At 37.9% G+C, this 23,265-nt stretch overlaps 1 protein-coding gene across 4 annotated transcripts in view; it reads left to right on the forward strand.

Annotated features, from left to right (window-relative positions):
* The window catches only part of SOCS5 (suppressor of cytokine signaling 5), a 56,081-nt gene extending 40,340 nt beyond the window's left edge, over positions 1 to 15,741 (forward strand). For 2 of the 4 annotated variants that reach the window (XR_005557215.1, XR_005557213.1), the window contains 3 exons: positions 6,757 to 6,847; positions 11,464 to 11,570; positions 14,229 to 15,741. The gene's annotated coding sequence lies outside the window, so the exon portion shown is untranslated. The remainder of the gene's footprint in view (positions 1 to 6,756; positions 6,848 to 11,463; positions 11,571 to 14,228) is intronic. The other 2 variants (XR_005557216.1, XR_005557214.1) reach the window with 1 other exon arrangement.
* The last annotated feature ends 7,524 nt before the right edge of the window (positions 15,742 to 23,265 follow it).

The following is a 23,265-nucleotide window of genomic DNA, read 5'->3' on the forward strand; positions in this document are numbered from 1 at the left end:
TCAACTTAGCATACAAAATCCTTGCCCTCTACCCTAAACCAGAATCATAGGAAATAACCAGATTTTCAAGGATCTTCTAAACATTTTTGGAATTGGGGCAATATACATCTCAAATATTGCATTTGTATTTGAACCTCGATCAAATTCCTAACTCTGTTAGACCAGGGGACACGTGTGTCTGCTGAGAGAGATGGTACCATTCTTTCTCATATTCTAAATGTACTTTCCCAGAAGACCCATTGATTAATGTAGTGTCTCCGTGCAAGAGCTTACAGCATAATTTAGCATTTGGCTGCCCTTCTGATAAACTTGGGAGCAGAGCCGCTTTCTATTTTCTGAAATGAAGAACTATAGAGGGTTGTCATTTAATAAGAATGCATATAATCTGAGCGATCTTTAAACAAAACCTGCTTTGGGGTGATCGACAGCAGAAGTATGGCTATAATTTGAAGGCTTAAAAAAAGAAAAGAAAAGAATGTATCCTGCAAGAATGAAAAAGATCAAGTAGGAGGGGTGAAACTGTTGAAGGCCTTGGCACAAAAGCCCTGTGCTTATTTATGAGAAAGAGTGAGTTATCCTCCTGAAACTGTTTTTCTGGGAAATAAATCCACAAATCTTGGAGGGACACAGATTTAATGAAATATCCACCTGACTGACTCTTCCCCCCCCCCCAAGTAATGGCTAATTCTTTGTTACTGAGTAATGAGCAGCTACTATTATAAACTGCCTGAGTCCCCCTTTTAAAAATCTTTCTTTACTCTTGGCCAACAAATGTCCATTGCTAACTTATTTGCTAGAGTTACATCGTTCCTTTCTGCCTTTCAAGCTGACAGTGCTCCCTCCTACCTTTTGTCTTCCTAGACCTGTGAGTTAGGTTGAGTAATTGGGCCAAAATTACCAAGTGACCTGCCATGAGTGAGGATGAATTAAATCCTTGGCCAATTCAATCAGACTGGGTTTCAAGTAAACATCTGGGTGGTTCCTTAATATTTTCATCTTATGTTCAGCTTATCAGATAGTTCAAAGTTATCTTCACTTCTGGATATAGTGTTAGCCTAGAGAGGGGGGCAGAAAAAAAAAGAGTAAAACAACTCTTTCCCAAACCTTTTGGGGAATTTCAGACTCTTGGTTAAGCTTTCCTCACTGATTCCTGGTCTGTCCTCTCCAAATGCCATCCTTTTCACTGACCAGGCTACTCTGCACTGCTCCTTTTCTGATCCTGCTGGTTGCTGAGTTGCAGATTTCACCTTCTTCCAGGATTCTGTCTTCTGATACACAGTATCTTTGGTGTACAGCACAACCACAATACCAACCTCCTCATTGTCTAGCAAATCTTCCTCTTATGTACTTTCTCCCAAAAAAGTAGATGTGCCTGCTTACAAATGCCTTAATTAGATAAGCTTCTCGGTGTCTAAGTAACATTTTGCATGGAATTAGCACCCAAACAAAGCTTCCTTAACCTCAAGACCAATTTGCAAAACTTTTATGCATCACAGCTTCTCATCCTGCCATACAAATATGCAAAAATAAAAGGCTGGTGCTGAAGATATTGCCCATCAAAATCGTGTTTAAGCCATACGTAGATCTGCAAGGTGGATATGGGAAGCAATCCCGGAAAAGAAATGGCTTAGTAGTGGGAGCCTCACAATTCACCTTAGCCAAACCTGGTAAATCCTCTGACAACAGCAGGGTTTAGGTCATCCAGGCAGCACTTGAAGAACCTCTTGCTGAGTGGTGCCACTTTCAAGGAAGCCCCACTCACTCTTGCACCCAGGTCTGGAGTCTGCTTCTGAGATGATACCAAGCTCTTCAAGGACGCACAATGGGAAGATGGGTCTTGGCCAGGGGAGACAGGCCAGGAGGCTGGGTCTGCCTAAGAAGAGGCATCCACTGTGGAGGAGGGCTTGGTCTGGCTGCATTCTGCAAGGGTCTGTCAGCCAAGTGAGGAGTTGGAAAGACCGTACAACCAGGCAGACAAGCAGGTAGACCAGCTCTCTTTGCTAAGCAAGAGTAATGAGGAAGGAAGGCCTCTGCCAGACAAAGAGAACGAAAACAGCAAACTGGAACAAAAGACCAAAGGAAAGAAAATTCTCTCAAAAGAAGAAACGATGCTTTTGAATGTGAGATCCTTGCATTAAATGAATTAAATACAAAACATGGAAAAATACATGAGTATAACAGGACACCCCTCCCAAACCACGCTCCAAGTTTTTAAAGATGTTTTTGTGTGTGCATAGGTTTGTTGTGTGAAAAATAAAGACAAAAGATCCCAGCATTTCCTAAACAACTTGACCAAGTAGAACTTAAATCCAAATGGCAATTTTGAATGTTGCATTGACCGGTGAATAGACTCTCAATCCTATAATAAAACAAACTTTTCAGCCATCAGTAGCTTTAACCGTCAAAAGACCTCCAAATATTTATCTTTTCTCCCTTCTCCCTCTGACTTAATTTCCTCTCTCTATATTATTGGCAGACTTGGTAAAAAAAAAATAATTTCGTTTCCTGTCACTTATGGCTATATTTTGTTTCATTACAAGTCTGAAAGCAGACTTGTAAGGGAAAGTGTCAGATTATCCCATACTTGGAATTTTCCATCCCTGATACAAAATCCCTTTAAGTCAAGACAGGTGCTGTGTTAGTGACTTCCTAGAGAAATCAGGTGGAACCTTATGTGTTTTGCAGAACAGCCTTCCATAGCCTGCTGCCTCAAATGTATTGAATTCCTGCTCCCATCATCCCCAGTCAGTATAGCTCAACATTTTTCAGTCTTGGCACCTTTAAGATGTGTGGACTTCAACCAAGCTGAGAAATTTTGGAATTGAAGTCCACACATTTTAAAGTTGCCAGGTGGAAGAACACTGGCATAGCTAATGACTCCATGATGGCTGAAGAGAACAAATTGAGCCCCGTAATGGTAAATGTACTATATGAGTACTACTTGGCCATAAGAATGCAGCAAAGGGCCCAATAAATACTTGATATGTCTCTCAGATATTCCTGGTCTAGTTGTAAAACCCACTTCTAACTAAAAACTGGAGGTCAGCTTCAAAGAAAGCTTAGCTACCTTTAATCACTGAAACATAATAATCAGAACTTGCACAGTGGATTTCTTAAACACATTACAGGAACTAATTTCCTCTAGATTTATTGGGCTTGTGATGAGAAATGAAAATTTTGCACTAAATTTCTTCTGATCCACACACATTTTACCCAGCCCTATAAATATATCTATATAAGAACACAGAATTCAAAATAGCCTTCCGTATATAGATCTACTATATACTAGAAATATAGCAGTTCTCAACTTACGACCACAACTGAGCCCAGACTTTCTGTTGCTAAGCAAGACAGCTGTTAAGTAAGTTTTGCTCTATTTTATGACCTTTCTTGCCAACGTTGTTAAGTAATTATTAAGTTAGTTACACAGTTAAGTGAATCTGGCTTCCTCATTGATTGCTTGTCAGAAGGTTGCAAAAGATGATCAGATGACCCCAGGACACTACAACCGTCAGAAATATGAATCAGTTGCCAAGCATCTGATCACATAACTATGAGGATGTTGCAACAATAGTAAGTGTGAAAAACGGTCATGTCACTTTTTCCAGTGCCATTGTAACTTCGAACAGTCACTAAACAAATGATTGCAAGCAAGGACTACTAATGTCGTGATGTATGAAGAGCAAAATTTGAATAACTTCACATTGAAATTCTACAGTAGATTCAACTTTTCAGTTAGAGCTGAGCATCCTACAACAAAGACCTAAATATATGTTGTATTACTAATGTGATTACCATGAGGTCATATTTTTATTAAATAATAAATTGTTTATGTCAACAGCTCTATAAACAATAACACCCCACAGATTAAGCCAATACATTTTAATGTCTTTTAAAGCAAGGACATTACATCAATATACTGCATTCACACGATTTGTATTTTCGATAGTGTCTCATAATATGATTTAGATGGTTGTGATTTTTTTCAGTATGGTGATGACTTTATAAAGTAATAATGGAAACAACCATTTGTCTCTTTTCATTTTAGTGATTTCAAGTGATGCGTTAATTTTTCCATTGAGGTGTTATCAAGGTTATTCTCAGATGTCCTTTCTACAGGTTTCCAATATTTTTTGGTTTCTAATCTGCCAGTCATTAATAAATAAATGAATACATTAGTGGTGCCTTACTTTTCAGATTTCTATTCTTACCAGAAAATAACAGCAAGACATGTTTTTTTTCTATTTTTGATATGTAATAGTACAATTTCCTAAAACACATATCCAAACATTTAATGACTCTTAGAGGTAACTAAAACATACAAAAAGTATTTTTGCCTTGGCAATCCTTGCAACATGTATTTGTATTGGTTTTCATAGTTTAAAACTTTAATTGGAGTGATATGTCAACAGTGTAAAATGTAAATGCCATTTGAGAAGAGCCCTAAGGTTTTTGTTTCCAAATTTGTCTCAATCCTAGTATTTCTCTCTCAGAATTGAATACCTGTATCTTCTTCAAAGATTTTGTATTTCTAATTTTTGAAAGTTAAAGATTGGCCCACAGGATGAATTATGATTAGTATAGTAATACATGGGGAAAAGTAGTTTAATCTGCTACTCCTAATCCATAATCTAAATGAAACAATTGCCATAACTTTTGATTGTACAATTAATAAAATAAACCAATGTTCCCTGAAGGCTGCTGTTTAATTTTAAATCACTTTGTGACTGTTAATCACATGGCTAATATACATTTATAAAAAAAAGAACAGATTCTTTAGAGCACAGATATTTTATCAGGGCTATCTGAAAATAAAAGTTAAGCATTTTCCCCCCAGTATTGTAAACTATTTTATTCTCTACTTTATTTAAGAATCAACTAACCAAGTAATGAGCAATAAAAAGCCCACTATAACACAACTGTGCTTTTTGTACCACTGAAATTAGTGGGTTTCAGTGTATCTAAGATCTTACTAGCCACAGTACATGCCTGGGTTAAGATTATGGTAAATCTAAAATTTTAAATTGAGTCAGAAATTCCATACAGTTACAAGCAGATTTACAAACCAGGAAGCAGCCAAAGAAAACAAAATATAGATAATTTAAGGACATCATTCAAATCCCAAGGAAGGTCTTTGGATCTAAAAATTCTAAAAATAGGAATCCTAGAAAGATTCACAAGTAGGATGATTCTTAAATACCCTTGGTCTCTGACTCTAAACCACAGGTGTCAAACTCGATCACGGCATGTGATGTATCGTCACGTATTGTGATGTTTTTTGCCTTTGCGGAGCTGGAATGGGCATGGCCTGTGTATGACGCATCCGGCCTGTGGGCTGCCAGGTTGACACCTCTGCTAAACTGCACAGCTGATGTTCCTGATCAGTCCTGCTTCATTTCAATAGTTTAGTCCCAAATAGCCCTGCCAGGATTAGCTATCTCTTAACAGAATAACAGAGCTGGAAGGGACCTTGGAGGTCTTCTAGTCCAACTGGTTGCTCAAGCAAGAAACCCTATAATATTTCAGACAAATGGTTGTCCAATGCTTCTTAAAAACCCTCCAGGGTTCACGCACCCACAACTTCTGAAGGCAAGTTGTTCCACTGATTAATTCTTCTAACAGTCAGGAAATTTCTCCTTAGTTTTAGGTTGGTTCTCTCCTTGATTAGTTTCCATTCATTGCTTCTTGTCCTGCCTTCAGGTGCTTTGGAGAGTGATATAGGTGAGTGATATAGATGAGCACTATTGTGTCTTTTGACTGTGGTTTTGAGAACTGGGTTTAGCAGCCTTTTGAATGAGACAGGAGGCTCATCCTCTTAAATCCCTAATCATGGCATGAACATGCCCCAGAATCTATTTTTTTATGACGTCTTCATGATGTTACTGAAAACAGAAGGCAATTGCTTTCACTCCATCCTTGTTCTTCACCACAGCATTAATTTTTATACAAAATTAGTTAAATTATATTTAACTTTTTAAGCAAGGTGATCATTGTAATAGAGTGTCAACCTGTCAATGGTCAGGCTGTGGGGTAGAAGGCTGAAGGTCTCAAATGTTCTTTGCAGAAGCCCTCCAGGGGTATACATGTGGATCCTGTCTCATGCTTTGGGCTTGGTAGATTTGTCTTAGGGACATTCTCAACTAGGATAGACCCACCTGTTATATATCATTTGAAACTAGTAACTTTTTCACAGGCCCCTATTCTTGCTCTGCCACATATGCCAATTTGAGGAATCCCACAAATTGTCTTCCTGCTAACCTGGTTCTTGATGACCTCATCATGAGATAGAAATAGGGCTCTCACCCCTTACTCTACCTTGCTAATTAAAAGGTCAGTAAGTAAAGAATGGAAATAATGACAATAATGTTACCTACTTGCCACATAGCATAGAGGTAATGTGACAAGAGGTTTCAGTCCTTCCTTCCTTAATTGGAGAAAAGACAAGTCACACCGGCGATATTAAAGCTGAAGTCATTATGGTCACAGCAGAGATATTAAAGCTCTTTGTTACTTAAAAAGAAGGGATAAGGTATAACAAACCTTCTTTAATCTTACTTTCTTAGTGTTTGAAGCAAAATTTCAAGCCCCGCGCAGCAGCTTACAACCAAGAAAGCAAGATTCTTAGATTTGAATAAAAAGGTTTATTAGAAAGGAAAACAGTGTTAAGTTACAGAATATTGGAAACCGGATATGTGTATTTTGGCCTTCATTTATCACTGAGTATTGTGCATTTCCAGACTATGTTTTCCTTTACAGAGAAATCCAATTAGGAGAAGAGGAAGTAATTGAATGCTGGAAAGACTGCTGTTTTTCATGCCCTGCTGCGCCTATGCCAAGAGAGCAGAAAGTGAGTGATGTTTCACTATTCTGCCCATCTCCACTGTTTTCATTGTTTTACTTATTTCCTCCATTGGAGCGAACAGGAAGAAAAATAAATGTAGCATCCCCAAGGATAACGTGCTGCTTTTTTTCCTATTTCTGGAGGCATGTTGAAAGTAATTGTACCATGGACAAGTTCAAAGGTTCTATTCATGGTACATCCAGATAAGGCTTTAAAATTCTTTTGTAAAGCTGCTGCTTATAGCTGCTAACAATAACAAATGGGTAGGTCAGATTATCTGATGATATAAGACAACTTCCTAGATTCCTATCTTTCTGTTAGTGTGAAGTCTTTATGAGGGCTTCAGTGCTTCCTCTTCCTTTCCTCCTTTTGCTCTTTCTGCCATCAGAGTGAAAGGCAGCAGATCTTCCTACCAATGCAATGAACAAGCAAGAAGGCAGAACTTTTTGGTGAACTCAACCCACCTTCTTGGATTCCCCCATATCTGAGGGGCAATGAGTTTCATTGTTAAATAGAAATCATAATTCATTTCTGGCTGAGATGATTTTGAGAGCAACAAGGACTCCACATCCTCATGTTCTCCAGGGGATTTGGGGGGGGGGAGAGGAGCACGGTGTTGGTGTGTCTGCATGTGTTATTTCTCATAGCTAATGTGCTTTTTTGAAAAAATTCATATCTCTTCCTTCCTTCCCATCATATTATCCAGGGAGTTCCTCTGACTAAACAGAGTGAATAAGAATTTGTTGGAGTCTGTTCTGGTAGCAATAATGAGTCTCACGCTAGTCAACAGAGCAATGGCTCTATTCTCAATTCAGAGTCAAATATCACCGTGACTCATCTCTCTCTTTTTAATTGTCTATGCTTGCCAAGGAATTAAGCACTTCTTCTGTCTCCCCCATATCCTCAATTAAGGATGTTGCAGAAATAAAAGTCATTGCATAGGTCTAAATCATTTACATATGTTGAGAGCCGTGAGATTTATTTGGATGTTACTCTTGGCCTGGTTCAAAGATTTTTTTAAAAGCCTGGCTATCATGTTTTAAGTAACTCTTGACAAAAAGCTGAAACTAGTTATTGATGCCTAATGGCATTAAGAAATGCAGCTCTTACGTGGATATTCTTTTTTAACCTAGCTGTAATTAGAGTTCCATTGATGCCTTTTGAAAAGATTCCTGTATTGTTGTCAGAGGATTAGCATATAGCTGCTAGGGAAAAGGAATCACAGTACCCTGAAATATGGTGTTATTTATATACAGCAGCCCACCATATTGGGGTGCCTTGCATAGTTCAAGATTTTGCTCATATGCCTTACAATTGAGAAGATGAATCTAGGTAGGCTGTAGTAAGTGGTATAGGAGCTGCAAAAATCCAGACTGCTACTAGATGACAGCAGGGATACTTTTGCAGTCTTCTAATGGTTATCTGGGTTTGGTGTGGTAGCCATATTTTGGAAAAAATAATATAGTTTCAGAATAATCATTGTAAAATTTGCCAGAGCCAAAGCAAAGCAGTTGCCTTGCTTTTTTTATTCTTATTTTTTTCCATCATGCTAGCAAGATGTTGTGCATGACAAATGAATGACTAAACTAATCACCAAGATTAACGCCTTAGAATACTTCATGTAAGAGCAGGAAAGGATTTATAGAGGATCTCAATGGATAAGGCAGGGAATAGTTCATTTAATTTCAAAGCATTGTAATTTTTGTGTTCTGTTATTTTGAAAAAATTGTTATCTTCTGACCATAGGGAAGTAACCGTAGATTAGGGCTGGGGCACATTGATTTTCTAGTACACTTAAAAGACTGTTATTAGAGAACAGCCATGGTTCAGTTATTTAAAGCAATGCATTTATTCATTCTCTATGGATGTTTATGGATCTACTAAGTAGGAAGATATTAAGTCAATATGCCATGGAAGCACATGGTCGAAGTGCAAGACCATGCAAGTAGATACTTCAAGCCTTTGCTATCATGGCTGTTACAGCTAGCTAATGAAACATTGTAGAAAAAGTGTCAAGTAGTCTTCAGAGCAGCAGACTGAGGCAAGATATATGTAGTCATTCCCACCCAGTCAACCACCTGAGCCCTGTATTTTCTGGTAATTCATAGGAGTTCTTAGTGCCCTGATTAGTGCACATCAACAAGAACTTGAACGAAGGCTAACTATCTTTGTAAGAGGATCCAGACCAAAGACTTCACTTCCTTAATTTGGGAGAGAGTTATCTAGCATATAGCAGGACTCAGATTGCTTTCATCATGTCTCTGTCATTCTACATTCTTTCCCTGTAGCTGAGCTTGCATTCCTCTGCCCCAGTCACACAGCCTCCTTGACCCAGTGAGCGATACCCTAAGTTTGTCAAGTGCATATTCTTGCAGTGTCACCTCTCTCTTATCAGCATGCTGCTAAGCTACCCCAAAGATGCCTTATGTGTTCCAATATGGAAGTGGCATTTTCCATATGATACTGGCAGAAAGCAATTCATTTGGACAATCTAAGTCAGTGTTTCTCAATCTTGACAACTTTAAGACAGATGGATTTCAGTTCCTAGAATTCCCCAGGCAGCTGCCAAGATTGAGAAACACTGATCTAGGGAGGTGGAGAACAAAGCTTGAGATGATAAATTTGGAGTTAGAAGATCTGATCATCTTCACTTGGGTCCAACATATTGTTCCGGTTACTGGATTTTGCTCCTGTTCTGCAATGCTTTTTTTAATTGTTCAAGAGACCTGGATTTCAACTTCTAGAGTTATTTATTTTTTAGTGTGTAGATCAACTGACTGAGCTAATAGTAGTTCCTGCCTTGATTGCAATATTGGGCAACTCAAATCACACTGGAATCCCACTTGCTGAAAACCTGCTTTTGAGTTTCAGTTCTTTTGTGCTGTATGGAAAAGGAAGTCATCTAGAATACTTTTTTGTTCCCTGTGGGGGTGGAAGGTGTATAGTGGACCTTCCTCTGTATTGTAGCATTACTCTGGCTGTGAGGGACCAGAACTTTGGCTTCCAAAGCTGCTTTATTTGCTGTATTTTGAAAGATAGATCAATCTATACATAGACAAAGAAACCTATATTTTCAAACTTCAACTCTTCAGCAACTTATCCAATAGCTGCAGCTCATCTGCACAAATGCAAAAAAGTATAAGGTGGTGGATCAAACTGTCACTAATCATTTTGGTGAAAAAACGTGGACAACCCAGAGCATCCCACAAGTTAATATACCCAGGAACACTTATGTCTCTATCTGGGCACTATACAATATTAAGCTCAAGTGAGCTCTTTGCTGCCACCTAGTAGTTATTTTATTTATTTTCAATATTGACTTGAGGGTACAATATATATATCGATTCCTGGTGACTGCCTGGACAATCCCTGCAATTTTCTTGGCATGTTTTGGAGCTACTTTGCCAATGTCTTCTTCCTAGAGTGTGAGAGACTAATTGGAGAGTCCTTGGAGAGAGAGTGGCTGGCCCAAGTCACCCTGCTGGCTTCTGTAACTAAGTCAATTCAGGTTTCCCACTTCTAAGTCCAGCATCTTAATTACTACAGGTAGTCCTCAACTTTGACCATAATTGGGACCAGAATTTCTGTTGCAAAGCAAGGCGGTTGTTAAGTGAGTTATGCCTGATTTTACAACCTTTTTGCCGTGATTGTTAAGCAAAACACTGCAGCTGTTAGTAAATCACATGGTTGTTAAAGGCAAACAGTTTTCCCCCCATTGACTTTGCTTGTCAGAAGCTGGTTGGGATGTTGCAAATAGCAATCACATGACGCAGGATGCACTAACTTTGCAACTGTGAGGGCCAGTCACAAGTCGCTTTTTTAGTGCTGTTGTAATTTCGAAGGATCACTAAGCAAATGATTGTAAGTCAAGGACTACCTGTAGATCAAATCGATTATCCCTTTTTCACCTTTGAAAAAAACTAATTAGAAACCACACCTGGGCTGTAAAAGTCCTGACCTTGCACAAATTATGTGTAGTGATTGCTGCAGGCTTTTCCCATAGTTGGTGCCAACCAAATTTCAGCCATGGGAAGTCACCAGTCTTTGCCTTCCACCGTTACTTTAATTTATTCATCTTCTGAAAAATTCGCATTACAGGAGAAAGTTAAGTGCCTTCTCCTACACTGCTGATTCCGGTGTTTTGAGACTGAGTGGCTTTGGCCTGTAGCGTATGTCAATGGAAATGGGCTCAGAATGCCCTTAACATTCCATGAAAGTCTTCCTGGCTGGGCAGTTGTTTGGACTGATAGTAGTAGTAGTAGTAGTAGTAGTAGTAGTAGTAGTAGTAGTATAGTAGTAGTAGAGTTGGAAGGGACCTTTGAGGTCTTCTAGTCCAACCCCCTGCTCAGTCAAGAAATACAATAACACATGCTGGGGAAGTTGTGCTACTTGCCTCTTCCTGTGGGAGAGCTGCAGAGAAGGCATTGCCATCCACTCCAAGGCGCTCACCAAACGTTTGGAAGGTGAGAACATATCCAGCCTTCAACAAAGAGGAAGGCAGCAGTCCAGAGACAGCAAGCAGTGTGTCTTCCACAGCACTTGCCAAAACTTACCTCCTTGCCACTTGCTAAAAGCTTTGCATACTGAAGGCTTTCAAATGGTTTATTCGGTGTTCATTGCAGGCAAACCTGAAGCTGCTCAGCCTGGAAGCACTTCAGCCAGCCCTGGGGGAGAAATCTGAAAGGAGCCCTCTCTCACAGCTCACTTGAAGCGGTTGCTCTTTATCAAGGTGAATTATTTTGTCAATTGTCATTTCTTTACTTTGGCCAAGCAAATTAGGTTGCCTTCAGAATGTGAAGTAAGTCTTACATTAGCCTGGATTTTAGCCACAAAAGAAAGAGTTCAAGGGCTGTGTGTGATTAGGAAGCCATCAGTATGAGCTCATGGTTGAAAGAAAAATTTCCAGGCATTTTACATTATGAAGGTATTTCTGGTAAACTCTAGGGCACCTTTCAAATGTGTTTTGGGAAGAGCCATTTTTGCGGTTGTATTTACGATCAACAGAGTCAACTTCCCAGCATTGTTTAGGAAAGATTTAAGGCAGCCATTCTATCCACACAAACACACACTATGACCTATTTATGAACCTATTTGGAGCGTACCAGACTGGAGAAATCTATATAAGATTAATTTTAGGATTTTTGTTTCAGGCATAAACTAGAATACCAATCAGTTTTGTGGACATAATTATCTTGAGAATGATTCCACTGAGCATGTAATGCTATAAAGTCAAATCAGAATTTGGCATTCTAAGTGGGTGTGCATGCACACGCACACATGAGCCGAAGACTATGAAATATAGTAATAGTAGTAAAGTTGGAAGGGACCTTGGAGGTCATCTAGTCCAACCCCCTGCTCGGGCAGGAAACCCTACACCATTTCGGACAAATGGCTGTCCAGTCTCTTCTTAAAAACTTCCAGTGTTGGAGCATTTACTGCTTCTGGAGGCAAGCTGTTCCACTGATTAATTGTTCTCACTGTCAGGAAGTTTCTCCTTAGTTCTAGGTTGCTTCTCTCCTTGATTAGTTTCCACCCGTTGCTTCTTGTTCTGCCTTCAGGTGCTTTGGAAAATAGCTTAATTCCCTCTTCTTTATGGCAGCCCCTGAGATATTGGAATACTGCTATCATGTTGTTGCATAGTGAAAGATGAGGAAACTTTTGCAGGTCTGACAAAACCAGATGGCTCCTCCAGTATGCAGTTGCATATGCTATTTTGGGGCACAGAAAAAAGCCAACATTTTTCTTAATCTGTTGCTTGATTTACTTTTTCATATGACCATATATGAATTTATTTAAATATTTATTGTAAATTTTATATACAGGTAGCTCTCAGGTTGTGACCACAATTGAGCCCAAAATTTTTGTTGCTAAATGAGAGTTTGGCCCCATTTTACAACTTTTCTTGCCATAATTGTTAAGTGAATTTGGCTTTCCCATTGACTTTGCTTGTCAGAAGGTTACAAAAGATGATCACATGACCCTGGCACACTGCGATTGTCATAAGTATGAGTGAGTTGCCAAGCATCTGAATTTCGATCATGTGACCATGGGGATACTGCAATGGTCATAAGTGTGAAAAATGGCCATAAGTCACTCTTTTCAGTGCCGTTGTAACTTCAAACAGTCAATAAATGAATGTAAGTCGAAGACTACCTGTACAGTAAGTTTAAAACTGAAATAATTCACACTTTTTGTTAAAGCCTCCTTCAACTCAACAGAACTGAAGAGCATGTGGACTTTTGTTCAATAGCCATGTTAATGTACATTTCTCCAGCCCTTGAGTCATTAGAAAAGTATGCTGGGATCCACTGCAGCATCCTAGCATCCTAGCTTCAATCTGCTTAAGAAAGCTTTCTAATTGTGTTGGTGGGTGGGTGTTCCTGGGAGGGACAAATGAAAAACTCCAGGTACAGAATGGGAGAAACATGAACATAGGGAAGCTCAATATAGTAAAATATTAAATGAATAAATTATACATTGACATCTTAGGCATCAGCAAATTGAAATGGACTACAATTGGGCACTTTCAGCTACATATCACACTGTTTATTATTCAGGACAAAAATAACACAAAAGAAACCATGCTGCCTTCGTAGGCAGAAAGAATATGGAAAAAGGAATATTTGGGCACAACGCAGATGAAAACAGACATGGAAAAACAAGGAAAATCTTCCAAAAGATTTCTGAACTCAGAATGAGTTTTCAACCTTGAATTGGTATGCTAAAGGAAGCCAATGGATAGATAGTGCTCCAGTTAGTGCCAACTTGAAAGGCTACGGGGATGAATATTTTGTAGACTGAACACCTACAAAAACACAGCAAGCAAATCTGTGGCCAACCTATTTTTTTTTTTTTAAATTTACACTAGGTTCTTTTCTTTCCAAATAAATTAATTAACTATTCTTTGCCAATCTTGCAAAAATAATTTATGGGATTGGAATTGATGCCATTTGAATTGTATTTTTTAAAAAATATATATATTAGATAATACTAATGAATTCATTTTAATATTTGGAGCTGATCCTGATGAGCATTTTTAATGTTTCCATCTTTCAATTTTTTTTAATTTCAGAAATTTGCTGTAATTATTTTGAAATGTATTTTTGTTACTGCTTGTCAAATACATCCCAAATATTTCATTGAGTCTTCTGTTGACTGGCAGCTATGTTGCTATTTTTGTTTTTATATATTACAGAGAGAACTAATTAAACAGAAATACTAACAACAATAAAAAAAATGTGTATAAAAAAGAAAAACAGTGATATTTCCTTAATTTTTTTTAAATCAAAGAATCGGTTTGTCTGTCAGCTTGGCATAAATTTCACTTGAAATGAATGATTAACTTATGGCAAAAATCTGATTAATCATTTTCCTTCTTTCATTATAGGCCATCTCTTCCTGAAAGAACCTTAAATGAAAAAGAAAAATCCACTGGCATCCAGTCCATGCCTTAGCAAGACTAATAAACCTTTTAAGATTGAAATAAGGAAATGAAAACATGCTTCGCAATGAAGCGCAGCCAGAACAACAGATAGGCCAGATCACGAGGTTATGGTTGACTGCATTTCACATTTAAAGCTCTCTTGCAAGCTAAATGTGATAGCAGCATATCTGTTGATTTAAATCCAGATGTCCCTAATTATAAAAAGGAGGATGTGAAAAAATAAAGCAAGCCAGCTATAGGTAAGAATATTACTTCCACTTACTTCCTCATAATTTTATCCCCTGCTTCTTTTTCCCAGTCCAATCCAGAAATGAGAGCTTCTTAAATATACAGGGTTTGAGGTAAACATGTCCCAAGCAATTCTTATTGGTAACCATTTGCCAATCTTTGGCAATAAAATACAATCTTTTGAAAATTTTGTTTGATAAAGGCTTTCCTTTAGACTACATATTTAAGGTCCTTGGAAAAATATCCAAGGGCTGAAGGACAGTAGATCATTCTCCTCCTTGCTGCATCACAGATTCTATCTTCCATCATCTGCCCTGAACTCAACATTGTCTATTTAGTATTCCCTCCAATTTTACCTGTACAACATCTGTCTGGTGAGATACACTGCCTGCCCAAAGCTCAATCTTAATAAATAGCAACTATTCAAACATTAGTAGCCTGTTCAAGCCCAAATCAGTTTAAATATCAGGGTTGGCCACAATATACTGTATATGGGAGTATGTCAAAAAATTAAAATGTCAGCACAATTGTATGATCAAAGCGTGCATTTTTTAATTAATTGTTTAAAACCAAAATGCAGAATTGTAATTCAGGTGAACTTGCTTAATATTAAGTGACTTTCCCAATGGTTTAAATGTTTATTAGGGAAGGGCCTTTGCACAATAAGGTGGTCTTATACCATTTTCATCTACTGCCCTATTGTTTATAGCTCTTATAAGCTCTGATTCCTGTTGTCCTGAAGAAAAAAAACTGCAGTACTCCTGTTTCAGTGTCAGTACAAGCTGTGACATATGATGATATAGAAGATTTAGTGCAAATGAAACACTACAAATAAAGAAAGAACCAAACTGCAGTAACTTCCAATGTGGGATCTAGGAGCCACTTCTTTGCATGATTTGGGGGAAGGGGGGAAGTCTTTCTTCTCAACCAGAACACTTTCCAAGAATGTGATGGACAGTTGGTAATTTTCCCCATGATGAACAAATCTGGTGCTTACATTAATTTGTCAGAATTACATTCTAGATTTTCCATTTGGCAATCTTTGCAATTCTGCTGAATGTTGAACAGTTTTATGTAGAGTCATAAATATAAACAAAGGGATTAACTTGTCTGGAGAGATGTGTGTATGTGTGTGTGTGTTTTACTGATCTTTACAACTAAACACTGTGTTTGGCAGTAAAAAATGTCATGAAAAACTGAAGGTAAAATTTGTGCTTAGTGTAAAGTGGTTTCAGTGCTCATCTGAAATACACACTATAATTAAAACTGTAGGCAAGAAGAGGTGGACTGTGTTTTTTTTATATTTGAAGATTTATAAACTTTACATCAAAAGACTCAATACAATACAATATGTACAATATACTGTCATACTAACGGCAATCTGGATCCATCAAGATTTTTATAACAAATCTGGTGGCATATTTGACAATATTTGGTGCCAAAATAGCAATAATATAGTACAACAATATTGATCTAATGTCAAAACTTAAAATACATCTCTTTGCCCATTCCCAAGTTTGGGGGTCACCAGTTGACGGGTGCAGGAGTTGGGTGTTGCGGCGGCCTCCCCTTCGCTGACCTGTGTGCACGAGAAGAAGTCAATCCAGTTGCTGAACAATGAATCTCTGGGGAGGGCGGGGCCTTGCTCTGCGCCTGCGTTCTTCATGCGCCCCCTGCAGGGCACATTTGGTAGAGTTCGTGCAGACTGCCGCCAAGCAGCATATTTTCCACAAACAAGTGAGGTCGAGCGGATGGGGGGAGGGAGGCACCACCGTAGGGGGGGAGAAGGCGGCTGAGAAGCCCTGCCTAAGACCATCGGAAATATGTGTTTTCCAATGGTCTTAGGCGACCCCTGTGAAAGGCTCGTGTGACCCCCAAAAGGGTTGCGACCCACAGGTTGAGAACCACTGTTCTAGAAGAATGGTTTCTTCTGGGAAAAGAAAGATTTAGCTTCTGATTTGCCATGTTACAATTTTCTCTCTAAAAATTGGCAGTCTCCCCCTATTGCTGTTAGACCTCTGAAACTATTATAATGTCACCCATTCTCTATAATGGATTATAAAGCTGGGTGACTATCAAGGGAAGTATGTTATCTCCCAGATGCAAAGATCTCCATATTTTATTTTATTATTTTATTTTACCTTATTTTTATTTATTATTTTATTTTATGTTTTTATTTTATTTCAGTTATAAATAAAATAAAATAATAAAATAAGTGAACTACAATCAAAACAATAAAAAAGCTACACAGTATCAACCCAGCATCAACCATACAGTAATATAATATTTAATTTATATATGTTATTTATCCCAGACCAGTGCTGAACACTCAAGAAAAGTTCTTCCAGCTTCATAAAGTATCTGAAAAAAGAAGCATTCTAATCAGGGGTGTCCACTAAGGTGAATCAAAAGATCAAGATGGCAACTTTGATTCCCATCCACCTACTCTGCAGATGTCCCTGATTTTAATGCCTTTTAAACATAGCCCTCACTTCTCCAATTTTTCCTCATGTTAACCCTGCAAGGAAAGTTGGGAGAGATTGACTGACCCATAGTCAGCCAATGAATGGAGAAATCCGTGGTTAAGGATGGAGCTGAGCCTGGTCTCTTTGGTGCCAGTCAAAAACCTTAACTAAAACCAGCACCATCTCCCATGCCTGTGCTATGGAGACTCAAGCAGCCACTTGGATTTAATTAATATCCACAGAGATTTGTTATTTTAGATTGCATCAGAGAATGTTTTTGCTATGAATTTCTCAGAGAATAGTGAACTTCTGAAGCCTTTTTCCTCTGCTCTTTCCACAGCAAAATAAATTAGGAGGGAGGGAGGGAGAGAAAGAGAGAGAGAGAGAGAGAGAGAGAGAGAGAGAGAGAGAGAGAGAGAGAGAGAGAGAGAGAGAGAGAGAGAGAGAGAGTTTTGTACAGAGCTTATAAGAACATAGACTATGTGAACTTCCAGGCTATGTAAAAAAGAGCTTGATCACCTTCCACTTGTTTCCTTTTCTTGCTTTTCAAAAACTTAAAGTAGAATCATTCATGTTTACATAACTAATTGAAATGTGTATGGATTAGATATGGCTGCATTAGTCACCATCAATTCACAGTGTTCTATTATTCAGAAGATAGAACAAGACTCACAAAATCATAAAGACTTCAAATATGGTTTGCATTATTGAAAAATTTAATAAAGTAGAATATATCCTATATAATTACACTTCTCGGTGCCTCACCATTATTCCAGCTGATAGAATTGAGTCCAAACTCTCTGTGGGGTAGTCGGTTACTTACTCCTGAGAGTCATATCCTCTTTTATATGATCAAAAAATATGACTATTATATCATCCAGTTTGGTCTTCCACGGTGAACACTAATAAACTGAATGATTATTCATTTGTTCTTTAACCCTACAAAAATCCTATGAGATACCACAAAATACCTTCCTTACCATAGCTAAAGTAGCATAAGCAATAATCTTATACTAGTTCATAAGCATAAGCAATTATGCATAACACATAATTAAGCCAAATTAAAACCAGAATGTTAAATGAAATCATTAACTCAGATTCAAGATATTTTGGGGATGGGTGAGTGGTGAAAGACTATTTCCTTGTCTTCTGTTGGCTTAAAAAACATGCCTTTGTATGGAGTTTATAACCCAAGAATCCCTGGGCATGGTTCAGTAAGATCATCTTTGCTCTGTTGTGTGTTTTCTCTAAGCTTAAAAAAAGAAACCAACCCTTTGACCAGTTTATTTATTTAAAAGATTTGAATTAAGGTTTGCCTCAGAAGCAGTCCTACAATATGCATTGGAAGCAGATCCCTCAGAAACATTGACGGCTTCCCCTGTGATTGCTGCAGGCTGATCTTTTCCCCTTGTGGCTCTTCTTTGCCTTTCTGCTTATGGAAGAATGAGGACAGAGAGAATCTATACCAGGGCTGCAAAAATAAGGGTGATCTCTAGATGATAGCCAAAGGGTACTTGAAAGTCATCTAGTGGTCCTCTGGCCTACTGCAGCCCAGATATAGTATACAGAAATGAGGAAACTTAGGGACTTGTCTTGGGGCCACCTTATCCCCTGACCCACAGACACACACAGAAGCAAACTCTGCCTAAGACAAAAATGTTGCTCTGATTTTTTTCTTGGAGACTGGAGGCTACATAGTTGTCATTTCTTTCTGTCTGATTACTCTTCCACCCCCCCACCCCCCCAAAAATACTTGGCTTCTATAATGGGAACTACACAGAATCCAAGTGAGCAGAATTTAAAAAAAAAAAAAAAAAAAAGCTGTGTCACCATTTCCTGTGACCCACAGCACAGATTTTTCTCCCACAAATTTTCCATCTTAATTGAAGCACAAATGATGGTATGAAATATACTGCATACAGCACTGACTATAGTCAATGCTCACTTTCTCCTTTAATTATTTATTTTTAGTGTACATTTCTTAAATAAGTTCTGCATTTTTCACACAAATATCTCCACACATATATTCCTCCCTCATATTAAATCAGAGATGATGAGTTTTTATTTGGGACTCATATTGCCAAAATTTAAACTAACCAGTCTCAACATTAACAGTACATGTTAACTCTGTTTATCATTCACACATTCATAAAAGAAATTCCTCCTACACATACAGAGCATGTTCATATTTTCTCAGCATTGTCACTTGTGTGAGGCTTAAATTGCCTGGTTTAGATCATTCTAATGCAAATGGAAAAGCAATTTTGGCAGTAGTGCTAGTGAACCTTCCCAAGCATTATTCATGTGGGAAACAAATAAAAATCCTAAAATAAGACTCATTTAACATTACAGAAAAGTTTTTTTCTTGTATAGAAAAGAGGCTATTTTTCTCAGCAGGTAGTAGAAAGACCCGAGTAAGCTTAATACTGTATAGGAGTGGATCACCTGATCTAATTTCAAATGTCACCAACCTGAATGAAAATTGATAGTAAAAACTATTGATGGGGAATAAATAAAAAAAATATGCAAGCAAAGAAGAAAGTTCATACTACCAACTGTTTAGTCAAGGCTGAAAGGAAAAGAGGACCAATGGTTCACTTGGTCATCCATTGCAATATGAAAAAAAAAAATCCCAAAGTAAATCATATGGTTTTCAATGGTAGACAGCAGCAGTCTTAGAATTGCTCTGATGATACTCAGGATTGCTGAAGCTCTGCATTTATGCAGAGTTACTTTTAAGTCAAGTGTAATAGAGTCCTATGTTTTGCTTTAGACCAAAATATCTAGTAGAAGGTTGGCTCACCCCTGACCAACAGGCCATATGCAGCAGAAAGTGTCCATTTTCCTCACTTCCATTACTTGACAAATGTCATCTTGCAATTTTCTTTTTTGGCATTAAGTTAGGTAAGGGAAGTCTTTTGGTGCTTGGAAGTTGCATATAATACATTTGATAAAGGTGAAGGCAACAAAGATGATTAGAGGACTGGAGGCTAAAACATATAAGGAACAGTTGCTGGAATTGGGTATGTCTAGTCTAATGAAGAGAAGGACGAAGGATGACATGATAGCAGTGTTCCAATATCTCAGGGGCTGCCACAAAGAAAAGGGAGTCAGGCTATTCTCCAAAGCACCTGAAGGCAGGACAAGAAGCAATGGGTGGAAACTAACCAAAGAGAGAAGCAACTTAGAACTAAGGAGAAATTTCCTGACAGTTAGAACAATTAATCAGTGGAACAACCCGCCTCCGGAATGCTCCAACACTGGAAGTTTTTAAGAAGAGACTGGACAGTCATTTGTCTGAAATGGTATAGGGTTTCCTGCCTGAGCAGGGGGTTGGACTAGATGACCTCCAATCTCCCTTCCATCATCATCATCATCATCATTATTATTATCGTCATCATCATCATCATTATGGGCAGGGGGATAGTGCAAAGCCAGCAACCAAGCTGTTTACATATATACATGAAGTAGTAGGAACTTGGAGCTTTTTAAAGCCTATTTTATTGATTTTCATCACTGAAGACAAAATATGTTTAACTTTTTATAATAGCAACCAAAACCATTTTACCCATGAAATTTGACCATGAATCTGGTCCCGGAATCTGTTTTAGCATTTGGGTTGAAAAACATTTTTGTCTCAGTGCGGCACGCACCCATTATTTTAGCAAAATGAATTTTGCAAATTTTCATCCCTGAAGACGAAATATGTTTAAGTTTTATAATGGCAACCAAAACTATTTTACCCATGAAATTTAAATACGAATCTTTTCCTGGTATCTGTTTTAACATTTCAGTTGAAAAAAAAAATTCCCCTCACAGCTGCACCCACTAATTATTTTACCAAAATGAATTTTGCAAATTTTCATAGCTGAAGATGAAATATGTACGATCTTTTATACTAGCAACCAAATAAATATAAAAATAACTTCTTCATTGCATCAAGGGAAAGCAGCATCTACTTCTATAAGCAATTGCTGTGGCAACCTTAACAGTGTGTTAGTTTTAGAATTACAGCCATAAAGTAATATGTACTGGAGACCTGGTTGGATGATCAACTGCACCATAAATAGTGATAAGTAGTTATCACAGAAGATGAACATGGAAAAAAATGGTGATTTTTCTTTTCTTATAAATGTTGGCTTCGGCAGATTGTTTTTACAAAAATGAATTTGATACTGACATCTGCCCAGCTTCCATCAGCTTATGTGACTAGGTCTCAGAGGGAAAAAAAGTCTTCTTTAGTTGCACTTGACTCCTGATGACTTTAGTAATGGTACCAAACCATTACTAAAAACTACGAAAGTCCTATCATTCGTACCTTTGTCTAATCTCTATTTTAATTCTCAGTGGCTATATTGCATCTATTATACTGAATTCCAAAAGGTTTAATTATGTGCTAGTAAAAGAAAATAAAGTCATCCAAACTGGGTGATAAAAATTCTGTCTAGTTTGATCCTTTGCTAAGGCTGAAAGTACTCAGAATTGATGTCCCTGAGCTGTATCTCTGAACAAATGCAGAATTTTTCCTCTGAGAATATGTCATTGGAATACAGAAAACAAGTGCAACTTTTACTAGGTTATAAATGCAGGAAATCTCAAGATTACACAGTTCAACCGGCAGAGTGAGTGAATTTTTACAACAGAAGGTAAATGTCTGAAGATTAAATTTTATGACAGGTTGGTCTCAGTTCAACTTTTATAAATAGCACATAGATTATTTCAAATCAATCCTATTTCCCAACCAAGGTAGGTTTGGCTTCTGAATAGTTTCTTAATAGACAGCAGGTGAAATATGTTATTGTGTTAATTCCATAAATGGGGGTAATCCAGAATGATTATAATTTCTCCTTAAACAGACTTTCACAATATAGGTACCAGATTTGTGGGCTTCAACTTCTAGAGTTCCCTAACTAACACATTAGCGAAGTCTAGACATTTACAGAGCACCTACAATGGGAAATGCCGTTCTAAAATCCTGTAAATATAAACGACCTTGAAATGTAAGTGCTTTATGTTCTAACTTTGTATTTTATTGCTAGAAGAGCATGTCCTGGACTAAACAGCTGCTTCCCAGCAGGTTCTGAAGAACGATATTTAAGCCAGGTTTATTATGTGGACCTGGATCTGCCAGAATGACATAAGAAAATATTTGACCAAGCATAAGAATCAATATGTTATTTTCACATGAATTTGCAGAAAGAAAGAGATTTCTTACATTTTGAAATATTAATTACACTTGGTAACTTAAAAGTGCTGGCATATTGCCGGTTTGGAGAGCTGCCCTGGATCAAGTGGAAGGGCTGCCGCCCTCCTGCAATCAAGCGGGGGTCTCTTCATTGCTTGTCACCCCTACAGGGCACTTTGACCCTTTCCAGGGTCCCCCAGGGTGTTGAAATCGGATTTTGAAGACGGAGCTCACCTCCATATGTCCACAGGCGCCGCAATGGCAAACCGGAAGTCCACATTTCTAATTTTTAAAAAAAGTTTTGGAAAAGGCTAAAGGGGGCTAAACAAGAACCACCAACAGGAAGGTAGCAAGAGTGAATGAAAAAACAGAGAATCTAGTTGGGGAGGGGGCTAGAAAAGGGTTCAGCAGAATTCTAATTAAAAGAGTATAGGAGATGACTATGAATACCATTTGGAACGGGCAGTGTGATTTTATGCTGGGCAAACCAAATTTTTATTTTCAGCAGGATATTGAGAAATGTATCATCTGTACTTGCAGATAAACTAGAATTTTAGGTGCCAAAATAAATTGGATTGGGTTTATCCATAGATGAGCTTATCTATAGTACTTATTTGAGCTACCAATATATCCCTTATTTGTTTGTTTGTTTGTTTATTATAACTCAAGATGGAGAACATACTTGATATTTTTTCTTCCTCCTATTTGCACAACAACAACTTTGTGAGGTGGGTTGGGTTGAGAGAGAGAGAGAGAGAAAGAGAGAGAATGACTGGCTTAAAGTCACCCAGCTGGTTTTCTTGCCTAAGGTGGGACAAGAACTCACAGTCTCCTGGTTTCTAACCAAAATACTATGAAAATTTGTGGACAAGTAAATTGTGAAAATTAAAACATATGAAAATGTCAAGGGCTGGCTTACTTGTGGATTATGTATTTTTCATGGTATTTTGGTTAAAAAGTCAAGGTCACTGTATCCATGGATGGGCTGATATGCCACTGTATAGGACATGTATGTGTACATTCATTGATTTAGACACAATGCAGGATAAAGTGAGTAGGATTGAATTTGGAGTGTTTTCCCCAATGATTGTTTGCTGAATGT

This window comes from Crotalus tigris, unplaced genomic scaffold (genome assembly GCF_016545835.1).
Source record: "Crotalus tigris isolate CLP2741 ecotype Arizona unplaced genomic scaffold, ASM1654583v1 scf7180000018081.1164505, whole genome shotgun sequence".
Lineage (NCBI taxonomy): Eukaryota > Metazoa > Chordata > Lepidosauria > Squamata > Viperidae > Crotalus > Crotalus tigris.